The sequence below is a fragment of the Vicia villosa genome, unplaced genomic scaffold (assembly GCF_029867415.1).
Source record: "Vicia villosa cultivar HV-30 ecotype Madison, WI unplaced genomic scaffold, Vvil1.0 ctg.002739F_1_1, whole genome shotgun sequence".
NCBI lineage: Eukaryota > Viridiplantae > Streptophyta > Magnoliopsida > Fabales > Fabaceae > Vicia > Vicia villosa.
This window is the reverse complement of record NW_026706015.1, coordinates 45370-57178: the sequence shown is the minus strand read 5'-3', so window position 1 is coordinate 57178 and position 11809 is coordinate 45370. Positions and strand designations below refer to the sequence as shown.

The following is an 11809-nucleotide window of genomic DNA, read 5'->3' as shown; positions in this document are numbered from 1 at the left end:
GCTCTACTTAAATCACATCAAGATCATTTATGAGGTTCTCTGGCGCCTATTTCTTTTCTAGCTCACCTTCAGGGGAATCACCAGGCACCTCTTTTCTCGTATTTTTATTCATTTATAGTCTTGATATTTTCACAAACCATTAATCAAAATTCAAAAAATATGTCTTTTTATTTTTGGTTTTTTATCAGATAGGGTTTGGAATCAAAAAGTTCAGGTGATGTTTTCGATCAAGGTTTTGTTTTTGATCAAGGTTCAGAGGTCTGAATCAAGATTTTCTTTTGTGGTTGATGCTTGTCAGATTGGTTAAGAATTGATTCAAGAGTGTTCAAGTTCAACCATACGATACTGGATTTTTGAGCATTTATTTTGCTCAAGAATTTAATTCGAGATGAAGAAATCATGCAAGTTGAATTATTTGGAGTTCAAGTCCAAGGTTCGATAATCATTCAAGATTGGCAAGATTTTTTAAGATGTAAATTTCAAGTTGTTCAAGCAAATACAAGAGGTAGAGATACGAAAGGTTCGTTTGGTATTCAAAAAATAACAAGTGTTTCAACAAGTTGTCAAACATGAAGAATTCAAGTTCTATGTACAATTTCAAATTACATCCATGTTACAAAGTCATTTTCTTGAATCACTTCACAAGCTCTCCATGGGTGTGACTGATCAACTTTCAAGCTTCATCATTGGTTTTCGTTCATGTTCATCTTCGTTGTTCTAATTCTCCATGTTCGCCCACGTCATCATACACATGAAAAGGAAATGGAGAAATAATTATCAATGTTATCCAAATCACAAAAACAATTGTTCAAGTCAAAATCAAAAGTATCGCAAGCATTCAAAAGGATAACGGTACAAGGTGAGGTGGCTGTAGTAACATTTATTCACACCAACAAGTAAAAATTCAAATCCTTAGGCCCATTGCCCTTTTTAGAAACCGCAAGAACATTGCCAAGAGAGTGTAAAGAAGATTCGGACTAAAAAACAAAGGATAGAATGGGAATAACATATGATTTACGGTTTGGGCTGCAGAGAGCAAAATCAGATTTTTGTTTCCACAGATTCTCGGTTCAAATTCATCACAACTTCAGCCCAAATTCACTCTCACTCTGAACCTAATTTTTACACTATATAAAGAGTGATTGAGACTGACACAAGGGACTTTTTGCTCAGAACTTTTCAGAACAAACTTAGAAAAAAAAATCACAAAAAACTCACCTGACCGGAAACCACCGTCGGAAACACAAAACCACCGTCGGAAACACAAAACCACCGCCGGAAACACAAAACCACCACACCGGAATCCATAACCTCCGTCGTTCTTTAAGTTCTTGACACTAAAAGGTTGTTCTCCATCTTCTGAACCCGATTTCCTCTTTATTTTCGTGACTCTTGCACTGATAGTGCTACATTTTGAATTTATAGCTTTCAAACTTCTTTGTAGATCTACTAATTTTGTTTAACTTTTTGTAAGAACTAACCTGATATTTGTAACGAGGAAGAAAAACCGAGTTGAACGATGCAATTATTTCACGTTTCTGGTTTTTTTTCCTTCCGGCCGCCGTGAAGCCTTGGCTGAGCTGCCGTGAGTTCATCACCACCGCCGCGTGTTCATATTCTCTCCACTGTTTTGATTTTCTGTTTTTTTGAGTTTTTTAACATTTTGTTTTTGTTTATCTTGATGAGAGATAAGAGAAAGAATGAGAGATATGAATTTTATGAGAGGTTTTTATTTGAGTTTTGATTTTAATGTATGAAGAAAGTGACTTCTCCTTTTCTCTTTAATTCAAGTGGACCGAAATTGCTAATAGATGGTGAAGGAATCTTCCTCTTTTCAAAGTCTGACACCACTAGCTATCTTTAATGCACCATTTTCTCTTTTAATTTTCTTGGTGGAACAGAATAGTACCGTTAGGTACTTTGAATAAGTTTTTTATTTTATTTATTTATTTTCTCCTTCTCTTGTGATTTGCGCCGGCGCCTATGGGGGTGACAAGTGGTCATCATCGACACTTGTCATCTTGCCTGAGAAGATGATACAAAGTTGATTCTCTATTCTTCTGCTTACTGTGTTTACAGTGTACTTTGATCTGGACCTTCCGATGTCAATGCTGTGTTGAAGTTGACTAGATCAGATGGCTGGAATTTATTCTGCTTTATTTTATATTGCTATTTTCATTTTAATTAGTTTCTAACTTTAGAAATTTTATATTAATTCTGTTTTTAGTCTAAAAATTATGAAAAAATTCACAAAAAATATGTCTTACTATTTTATACCTTGTTTTTATTATTAGCTTATTATGTTATTTTTGCTCTTTTTCTTCATCTATCTTTCATTTTCTTTCTTTGTCCCGAATCGATAAAAGATTAAAAATGAAAAGGAAGTTGTATGTGGTTGATTTAAATCCGAATTCATCCTTCCTCCATTATTAATCTTTATTTACTAACTTTGATAACATACTTGACAAGTTTCAAGATGGTTATCTTTAACAACTAACGACTAATTTTAATTTCCGCATTTTTATTATATTGTCCTTTATATTTACCGCTCTTATACTCATCATATCATCATATTTACTTTCTGCTATTTTTATTTTGTCCATTTGGACGTCATATTTATTCTCCGCTATTTTTCTTTTGTCCACTTGGACTATACTTTACTTTTATGCTAAAACATTAATAAACAAGATGAAACCTAAAAAACACTTAAGGACCAATGGACTGTGTATCATTATTTGACTGTTATCTTGCTTGTTATTTTGTCTGGTTGGATTGCTGTTGTGATGTGTGTAGGTATCTCCTCGAAAAGTCTTTGAAGGTTAATTCCAAAGCACTAAGATAAGGATTTCGCCCATTTGCAACCGTTACTCTGTCCGATTTCTGTCAGAAACTTATGTGATTCTTCGAAGATTTGCAAGTTCATTTTGGTCCCTAAGTGGTAATTTTGGTTTTGTGTGGGTAGTCCAAAGGATGGGAATTCTTCCTTGACTCAATGTGTCAAGTGTCGACTTCTTATTTTGGTCAAATCGTTTTTCCCTAAACTTTTATTTTCTCGCACTAGGATAGCCTCTTCATCTCCTCCCACTTCTTAAATTTTCAAAGTCTCCTCTCTTTTTCTAAAAAAACTTCTTATGTTTGAAATCCCTTTTAAAATCTTCTTTAAAACTATATTTAGCCCTTGTTGGCATTTTCTTTCAAAAGTAAGCACAATTAATCATTGTCATTAGTTGCGATGCCCCACGATTTTAATATTGATTGACACGACGAAATCTTTTCCACGTGAGAGAGCTAGTGGCATACTTGTCGATTTTTATCCGAGTTGGCGCCCTTCTCTCATTAGTGACGCAAAGAATTCGTTCGTTCTCATGTTTAAAATCAATGGCTGAGTATTCGCCCCGACGATGGTAAATGTGCTTATTCCTTTTAAAACGTTTTTTTCCCTTTTAAAAGCGGAACTACATTAGCTCTGACTTCTCCATTGCACCGAGGAGGTATGTAGGCACAAGATATAATGTCTTGCCGAGCTTATTTTAAAAATCAAACAAACCCTTTTCTTTTCGCACACAACATCTTTTTATAAACACAGATTTTCAAAAAGGTTCCTGTGGAGTACCACAGATATGAGGGGTGCTTAAAACCTTCCCCTTGTATAATCAACACCCGTTCCTAAGATCTCTTTTTGTTTTAAAAACAAACTTTGGGTTTTTTTCGTTCTTTTCCCATTTCCTTTGGAAACAATAAAGCGCGGTGGCGACTTTCACTGAAATATTGAGTCGAGTCAATTTATGGCTTTGATCTCAGATTTTCCCCGCTACACTAAGATTCCAATCTTGCATTCCAAAGCTAAACATATTGAGATCAAACATCATTTCATTAGGGACTATGTTCAGAAGGGTGTTCTTTCTTTGAACTTTGTTGATACAGACCATAAATGGGCTGATATCTTTACAAAACCCCTTGCTGAAGATAGGTTTAAGTTCATTCTGAAGAATATTAGTATGGATTTATGCTAAGGATGAGAAGATGAGAATTTCTGACGTATGGATTAGTTCTGAAATGATTTTGTTTTATCTTCTTATAAGAAGTTCTGATATTGATCAATTAGAAGTTCTGATTCTGTTATTACTAACGTTTCATTATCTAAGTTGATTCAGAATCTCTTTTAAAGCAAAACAGCTGTCACAGCTATTCCAGAAGTTGAACACGTGTTCACTCTATTTGGACAAGCCTGCGTGCAGTTGATGAGACGCCGGCCTAGGTAACTGTGCAAATCATTTCAAATATTACGTTATCTCTCCTAAACGTCACTTTTCATTAAATGCATTTCTTTCTCATTCTGTAACCTTGTTCATCCAAACACATATTGCATATTATTTCAAATCCGTCTCTATATAAACACATCTTCATAACATTTCATCTCTTTACATTCTCTCTCTTCATTCATTGTCTTTTTTCATTCGTCTGTCTCTTTCTCGCATAAACCCTAGTTTCTAAACCGAATCTCAGAGTGAATTCATGCTTTCATCCTCAAGTACTCAAAACAAAATGTCTTCTGCACATCTTTGTCAACACAAATATGTATATCATCCCTTGAAGACATGTTCTATTCCATATGATGAACTGGAAGTTTTATGCGAAACAATGGTGGATTTTGAAAATCTGTTGGAACATGATTTCAAAACCAAGGCTGCAATGCTGGTACAAGGTTGGTCAAACTACTTTGAAAGATTGGTTGGACCAGTTTATCCTCTTTTGGTTAAGGATTTATGGACTCATGCAACAGTTACTCCAACTGCTATCATCTCCTTCGTATTAGGGCATGAAGTTGTTGTGACTGAGAAGATGATAAGGAAGTTGTATGGTCTTGATGATTCAAATGGAATCTCAGGTGCTCTTCCTGGAAGAGTTGATTGGGTAAAAGTTGATAGCGAATTATTTTCCTCTGGATCTGCATCTCATCTCACTACTTCTTTGAAGCCTTCCTATAGAGTTTGGGCTGAGATTATTCTGGGATCTATCTATCATAGAAAGCGATCACTTACTGCTACATATGTGAATCAGGATCAGAAGTATGTACTTTTCTGCATTGGGAAAGGTATGAATGTTAATCTCTCTAACATTCTCTTTCAACATTTGAAGACTAATATTGAAGAATCAAGAGATGAAGAACATAAGAAGAATCCAAATTTCAAGAAGAACACTATTCCTCTTGCCAGAATGATTTCAGATATTCTGATAGAAAGTGACTTGATGGATGTTCTGAGAGCTGTTGGTTCACCCAAGTTCTTAACTGTCATCCAAGGACACATTCTGAATGCCTTTGATTTACAAAGGATGCAACTGATTCAGAAGGTAACTTCTATTCCAAGAATATTTCCAGATATTCTGACTAGAAGAACTCCTGTTGAGATTTTCTCTCACATGTTCAAAGAAGAGCTAGACAAGTCTGTTAGGCGCTATTTGAAGTCATGTGTAAAAGCTCAAACCTCTGTTGATCCTGCGTGGCTTCGTGAAGAACTCTTCCATCTCTGGATGAGTTGAGAAAGAAAGAAAAGAAGAAGAAATAAAAGAAGTTGAAGAGAAAGGCCTCAGAAGCAGGACCTAATGCTAAGCCAACTAAGAAGCAGAAGCCTCTCTATGATCCTCTCAAGGTTCAATCTGATGAATACCTTGAAAAGCGTATTCATAAAGCTTTTCGTGCAGATTATCCCACCTGTTCCTCTCAGAAAAAGCCTCCTCCTTCTGAACTTCAAAATTCCCTCTCTATCCCAAACAGTTACCAACCACCTCCTTCTACACAAATTCTGAACCCTGAACCACTAAATGCCATTCCCCCAACACCTTCTGAAAATTCATCTTCATCCACCTTCACCACAAATTCTCCACCTTCTTTAACCCACTCTTCACCTTCAAGAAAATCCAAACCCTATTGCCTTCTGTACCCCGATTATCGTTTCACCTTTAACCCTCCTGAACCCTCTATTGATATCTGCTTTGATCTGCTAAAGCTTAAGTTCAGAACAAGGATGGAAAATTTGAAAGATGCTCATGACTCCAAGTTGGATCATGTTGCTATTCGAAGCTTATGGAATATCTTCAAGAAGGACTTTCAGATTGATGCTCTAAACATCCAGAAGAAATGCTTGGCTGAAGCACCTGGTTCTCCTAGCTGTCTCTTAGAAGTTGATGATGGTAGGTACTATCATGCAATCAGAATTTGGAGATCTCTAGAAGAGAAAGAATTTGTTGATGAGCTTGAGGAAGTACAGCCTCTTGTTATGGTGGTATGGAAGCCTCAGTTTCATGTTCTGACTGGAGACTTTCAGTTTCTATTCAACTGGCTAAGGGAGAATCCCTCTGAGAAAGCACCAGATATGGTATATCCAGAAGTTGAATACCCATCAGAAGTTGCTGGTCCTACACCTCCAAGGAATCTGGCTGAGATCCTTCTGGCTCTGGCAAATTCTGATTCTGATATCCCTGCTCCAGAATATGCTGAAGATGCTTCTATGTCAGAAGCTGCTGCTGAGACTCAAGATGCTGAGAATCATCCTGCTGAGAAACTTCATGTTCAGGAAAATCTAGATGATGTTCTCATGATAGATGTTGTTGTTGAGCATGCTGTTCCTTTGAACGATAGCTGTTAAGCTTCTTCTGTTGGACCTTCTGTTCTGGTGAACACTATGAAGGCTCTTCAACAGAACCAAGCTGATCTTGCTTCTCGTCTGGATAAGCATGAGGAAACTCACGAGGAATTCAGATCCTTCATGAAGAATCAAACGGAAAGCACTTCTGAGATTCAAAACCTTCTGGCCAAGATAACTTCTAAGCTAGGCTAGTCGTAGTCTGTTGGTCTTAGTTGTTTTCTTTTGTTTTTGCATCTGTTTCTTGCATCTGCTTGTATCTTCTGATATTTTGTTGAATCAATGAAATATTATCTTCTTCTCTCACATTGTTTGTTTTTCATCTGAATCTTTTATATGCTTTTTGATGTTATGACAAAAAGGGGGAGAAACGTGATAATTGATTTGGTTTACTATATTAGTTGCTGGGATTAAGTCTCAACATTCCTAACATTATTTGCAAGTTCTATGTCTTTGAGATTTTTTGCAGGATTGAAGATATTCTGAAAAAGCTCAACATGAGAAGCAAATCCATGGGAAAAGCAATTCTTTAAAGAAACATGTTCTTGGAATTTGAAGCAAGCTTAGTGCTGTGAAGCTTCAAGATCAGAAGCAAGAAGGAAGAATGTTCTGATATTCTCGTGGTAGAATATGCTCTAACACATTCTTATTCCTCATATGTTCTAATACATATTCTTTTTAAGAACTTATCAAAGTTTGCTCTGATAGTCTTTCTAGCATTGCTCTGATACATGTTCTTTCTTAAAAGAATATTCTGATTCATTCATGCTCTGACCTTTGTCGTCTAGTTTGTTCTGAAACATTTCAAGATGTAAAGATGCTCTGATGATGCTCTAATACATTCAAAAATGTTCTGATACAATCAAGCATGCTATGATTCAAGAAGAAATTCAAAGCTCTGAAGCTGTCCTATGGAAGCAAGAAGCAGAAGCTCTGAATGTTCTGAAGTTCTAGGCAAATGTGAATGTCTCGACTGAAATGGAAAATACTTAGGGAACTCTTTTATTTATAAATTCTTCCAGTATTTATTTTAGGGGGAGATTGTTAATCTCAGGGGGAGACATATTCACACACTATGTTTATATGCTTATGCTATAACTGTGTAATTGTCTTTAGTCATCTGATATTCTGATTGCAAATTCATGTCAATTATATATGTTTTTGTCATCATCAAAAAGGGGGAGATTGTTAGAACAAGAATTGTTCTGATCAATATTCTTAGTTTTGATGATAAAAATGTATATGAATTTTGTATAAGACAATGTGGTACTCTAATCCTATGCATTTTCCATTTCAGGAAATATATGATGAGTATGCACAATTCAGCGCAAGAAGCACTGACTCAGAAGGTTCGAGTATGCAACATCAGAACATGCTCTCGCAAGACATCAGAAGATGGTCAAGCAGAATCAGAACATGGTCTATTGAAGCATCAGAAGAACTTGAGTTCAGAAGCAGAAGCACTAAAGTTCTTATGGTATCACGCTAGAAGCACTTCAAAGTCAGAAGACAAGAAGATGCTTTGCACCAAGATAAATGACTCTGATATTCAAACGTTGTATCTACAAATATCAGATCAGAAGCAAGTACAAGATGGCAGGCTACGCTGACTGACAAAAGGAACGTTAGAAGCTATTAAAGGCAAAGTCAGTTAAAGCAGGAAAATCAAGGCTCGAGGTAGTTGACAAAAGAGTGAAACATTAAATGCAATGTTGTACAGATCACGCAACACATTAAATGCTCCCAACAATCATCTTCTCAAAACGCCTATAAATAGCAAAGTTCTGATCAGAAGTAAGGTTCCCAATTTACGAATAACTTTTTCAATCTTGCTGAAACGCTGCTGAATCAAAAGCTATTAAACTTCATCTTCAACCTCACATTACTTTTGTAATATCTTAGTGAGATTTAAGCTTAGAACTTAAGAGAAATATCACAGTTGTGATTATAGTTTATTAAAAAGCATTGTAATACTCTTGTAAGAATTTGTTTACATTAATTTGTAAAAGGTTCCTAGAGTGATCAAGGTGTGATCAGAATACTCTAGAAGACTTAGAATGTATCTAAGTGGAAAACCATTGTAATCAAGGTTGATTAGTGGATTAAATCCTCAGGTGAGGTAAATCACTCCAAGGGGTGGACTGGAGTAGTTTCGTTAACAACGAACCAGGATAAAAATCATTGTGCAATTGTTTTTATCTTAAGAGTTTTAAAGTTACACTTATTCAAACCCCCCTTTCTAAGTGTTTTTCTATCCTTCATGTTCTTTATGGATGATGATGATGATGACGAGGATTGATGCGGATACATGTATGTTCTTAAAGATGATGATGATGATATGATTGTATTTGAATGATGCTAATGTATATAAACATGCTTTGATGATAATGATGATGGTTTGAGTATTGGATGATGTTACTCATAGACTTGACGAGGACATAAGTATGTTTCATATATGTTTGCATTCATTCATAATAATATGTTTGAGGGCTGAATCTGAATGATGTGTGGATTCAGTGAAGGGCATAATTCTCATTGTGTGGAATTTGTGCTGGCAGGGCCGTATCTTGATGATGTTGGATCGGTCGGTGGGTTATCCCCATTGATGATGTTTGGTACCACATGCATAATGTCAGTCATTACATATGCATGATTTTACAACATTATTGGATGTTTTCCAATATCATGATTTTGTTATGATGTGTTGGTTTTGATGAGGATGAAACTTGTCTGAGTTCTGAATATGTTTTCAATTGGGTGAATGATGTACTTATGAGGTATTGTTATTTATGATTCAATAACATTTGTTAATTTGAATGAGACTTACCCTTACTGTTGATATTTCAGATTGGCGAGTAGCGGCTTTTGGCTTTGGTGAGGATAGCTCATAGGCCAGTTTGTTTAAGTATAGCGTTGGTGTCATGCTCTGATATTATAACACTGGGGAACGCTAGTTTAGAGTCTATGATGTTACAGTATTCTGTTGTTATTGTATTAATTTTGTGGGATATTGCATAGTTGATGTTATGCTTATCCGTATGATGAATATTCCGTTGTGTAGAAACATGATTTTATTGAATTGATGATTGTTCACTAGTGAAGCATGACAAGTGAGTTATAATAAATTGTTTTATTGAATTGTGGCACCCTAGTTTTCATGTTTACTCTGAAATTTTTATATAATTGCCGCGGGGTTTAGAAGGGTGTTACAAACACCATTTCATCTTGGTAGCTATAGATTATTTCACCAAGTGGGTCGAAACAGCTTCATATGCAAATGTAACAAGACAAGTCATGGTCAGATTTATCAAGAACCAGATCATTTTTAGTTACGGCATTCTTGACAAGATTATCACTGACAATAGGTCAAATTTAAACAACAAAATGATGAAGGAGTTTTGCGAAGAATTCAATATTGAACATCACAACTCTTCTCCTTACAGATCAAAGATAAATGAAGCCGTAGAGGCAGCCAACAAAAATATCAAAAAGATTATTTAGAAAATGGTCGTCACTTACAAATACTAGCATGAAATGCTCCCGTTTGCTCTTCAGGAATATCGTACATTTGTTCGTACTTCAACAAGAGCAACACCTTTTTCCTTGGTATATGGCATGGAACCAGTCCTCCCCATAGAAGTCAAGATTCCATCAATGAGAGTCTTGATGGAAGCCAAGCTAACAAAATTTAAATTGTGTCAAAGCAGATTCGATGAATTGAATCTAATCGAAGAAAAAAGAATGACGGCTTTATGCCATGGGCAGCTATATCAGCAAAGAATGAAGAAAGCTTTCGTTAAAAAGGTCCGACCTTGTTTGATCAGAGAAGGCAACCTTGTGCTGAAAAAAATTCAATCTTTCCTCACCGATACTAAGGGAAAATGGACTCTTAATTAAGATGGCCCTTACATTGTCAAGAGATCCTTTTCAAGAGGTGCTTTAATACTCACGACTATGGATGGAGAAGAATTCGCTCGTCCTGTGAACATCGATGCAATCAAGAAATACTTCGCCTAAATAATTAAAAGAATAGTTCACTAAGTTGAAAACATGAAAAGAGTGACTTAGGCAAAAAAGAGCGGCTCGATGGATTGAAAACCCGAAAGGGCGGTCCAGGAAAAACATTAGAGACATAAAACAAATAATGATCATCCTGGTAGATTTAAAACCCAAAAGGGGAATCTAGACAAAAGTTAGGGATTTATGGCAAGTAACTGCATCCGATCTAACCTGATCATCCAGAAACTGCTACAAAGTACTCATCACCAGTAAGTCATCTTCAACAAAGCGCGAATACGTTGGAAATCTAAAGTTGAAGGGAATGATAATGGTCGTAACATTTCAATGTATCCCTTTTCCCTTAAAATTAAAAATTTCTAACTTTGTAAATAATCTGTGGAATCACACATTTGGTTGATTACCATTTCGTCAAATAAAAGTTTGAGCCTTGTGCCCACTTATTTGCAACTCGTGTCTTATTCTGTCTCGTAAAATAACATTTTTAAAATTTTGATAATCACAATTGAAACAAAAATTTTCAAAATTAAATCGAATTTACTTGCAAATTAAAGGTGGTATTTCTTTCTAATAATTGTGAACAATAGAAGGAACACCGACAGTCGCTCCAAAAACGGCCAAGACTCAAAGGATCAAAATCAAGTTTCCTTTAGGATTCGCTTTACGAACATCTCCCGACGACGGATCTTCATTTCAATTCACTTGAACGAGATGAACTGATAAGCCAGGTATCACCATCCGAAGTTTGAACTGCACCTTTCAAGAGGAAGCATCTTCCAATCACCAAAAGAAGACTTAAGCCGTATAGCCGGATTTTGTCCCCTTGACGACTCTCTTCACAATTAGCCTTATTTCATAATCATTTTGTCCATATAGACATAACATTCATTCATGCATCATGCAATATGAAACTCATGTCATACATCCTCATGATCAACATGATCCAATCAGGTTTTGGTCATATCATCACCAAGATAACATGGATAAAGAAGGAATATACAAAAATCTTCCGCTAGATCGACGAATGGCAGTGTCTTTCCGAACAGTTTATCCGCCTTCAAATACAAATCAGCACCTCATAATTTCACATCATCACATGGCATCTCTCCGAAACAAACCACAAAGGAGTGTATGATGAAATTTTACCC

At 35.9% G+C, this 11809-nt stretch overlaps 1 long non-coding RNA gene across 2 annotated transcripts; it reads right to left on the bottom strand.

Moving 5' to 3' along the window:
- Positions 1 to 512: 512 nt before the first annotated feature.
- Positions 513 to 1790, bottom strand: LOC131639674 (uncharacterized). Of its 2 annotated transcripts, none has more exons than XR_009295018.1 (2): positions 1482 to 1790; positions 513 to 1406 (listed from the first exon to the last, which is right to left on the bottom strand). It is a non-coding gene; the product is annotated as an uncharacterized LOC131639674 (long non-coding RNA). The 2 variants fall into 2 exon arrangements; XR_009295019.1 differs by having other exon boundaries at positions 513 to 1397.
- Positions 1791 to 11809: the final 10019 nt, after the last annotated feature.